At 45.1% G+C, this 1,808-nt stretch overlaps 1 non-coding gene across 1 annotated transcript; it reads left to right on the top strand.

Annotated features, from left to right (window-relative positions):
* Positions 1 to 834: 834 nt before the first annotated feature.
* Positions 835 to 940, top strand: LOC141636480 (small nucleolar RNA R71). Its single transcript, XR_012541087.1, has one exon. It is a non-coding gene; the product is annotated as a small nucleolar RNA R71 (small nucleolar RNA).
* Positions 941 to 1,808: the final 868 nt, after the last annotated feature.

Below are 1,808 nucleotides of genomic sequence, written 5' to 3' on the forward strand. Positions count from 1 at the left end.
TCAACATATCCGGTCCCTCATATGAACGACCGCTCCTCAAATTAATTAAGTTTACCATCTCATGTGGATTTTTGTCAGCTTGTGACGGTAAATGACCCGGTTTCCTTGTGGACTGGTTCACGGCTAACCGGGCAACTTGAGTTTCAAGTGCCTTGATGGATGCATCTTTTTGTTGATCACTCAGCTGCCACTGCTTTGTCAAAGACTGCAACATCGTCTTCAACTCACCTAGCTCACTTACCCCACCAGAAGACGATGCACCTTGATTAGGTGTAGGAAAGGAAGGAGGCTTTTGAAAGCCTTGTTGAGTCTTATGTGGAGGGACATACGGCTGCTGCTGCTGCGGAGGATGGGTAGGATTGAGCACATTTTGACTTGTCCACCTCAAATTGGGACGGACTGCCCCTTGGTTGTTATAATAGGAACCCCCTCCTTGCTTGTATTGTTGAAAAGCAAGGACCTGTTCCTTCTCCGTAAGACAGCCAACAGCAGTGTGACCGTCATTGCTCCCACATGTCTCGCATGTAACAGTCTCCCCTCTAGTAAGAAGATGAACCGTCTGAGGCTCCCCAGTAGAATGCAGCTCCAACTTATCAAACCTAGCACTCATGGCTTCCAGCTGAGCCACAACTTGCTTATCGACTGCATGAACTGTCCTAATACCATCCCTCGGGTTTCCATACTCAGCACAGTGGTTTGCCATCTCTTCAATAAGAGCCCATCCTTTATCATCGTCAGTGTTCTCTTGGAATCTTCCATTAGATGATGCATCAAGTATGGCTCTGTGATCATCGTCTGACCCATTGTAGAACGGTTGGATGAAACCACGGATCAAAACCATGGTGAGGAAGAGACCTCACCAACTTCTTGAAACGGGACCATGCTTCATAGAAAGTCTCATCGGGAGCCTGCTTGAAACTTGTGATCTTTGCCCTCAGCTGATTGGTGCGCTGTGGAGGGAAATACCTCTTATAAAAAGCAAAAGCAAGGGTCTCCCAGTCTGTAACCCCTGCGGCTGTGCGGTCCAAATCAGTTAGCCACTCCCTGGCTGAGTCAGTCAAAGAAAAAGGGAACAGAACCTCCTTAATCTTGTCTTGAGTTACCCCCTTTGTGGCGGGGATAGTAGAACAGTAGTCCGTAAAGACCTCCATATGCTTCCTCGGGTCTTCACCTGCCACACCTCTAAAGAGATTTCTCTCCACCAGATTGATATAGGAAGGACGGATATCGAATGTATTCCCATCCTCAGTCTGGAGATTGAAACCCTTTGGAATTGATGATGCTTTAGGCTCCGAATGACTAGCAATGTTTGTCATCTTTACTAGTTGGCTTACAGAACTGACAGTATCTTCTGGTTCGAAAGTACTAAAGTCTTCCTTTCATGATTCTCTTTGCAGATGGAGTCTATGCCTAAATAGTCTCTCTGGCTCAGAATCAGCTGCAACTAACTCAAACCTGTCTTACCTGGGCATAAACAACACTGAAAGAAAATAAATAAGAACTGCCTCAAGGAATAAAAATTCCCTGAGACGGATAAAATAAACGAAACAAAGACATATAGGGCAATTGCCTCCCCGGCAACGGCACCAAAATTTGGCAGGGCTATCGTATACCTATCAAAAATAACTAACTAAACTAACTATATATCTAGGGAAGTCAGGTCGATCTCCTCAGGGAGGCAAGATATCTGTAAGAGTCCGTCTATTTGGTCACAAAATGGGGGGTGTTTAAATTGGTTTTCTAAACTAAAAGGTTTAAAGGAAGAGAAGCAGAGAAAAGAGCAATAAAGGCAGAAAAGATGATAAACT

Source organism: Silene latifolia, chromosome Y (genome assembly GCF_048544455.1).
Source record: "Silene latifolia isolate original U9 population chromosome Y, ASM4854445v1, whole genome shotgun sequence".
Lineage (NCBI taxonomy): Eukaryota > Viridiplantae > Streptophyta > Magnoliopsida > Caryophyllales > Caryophyllaceae > Silene > Silene latifolia.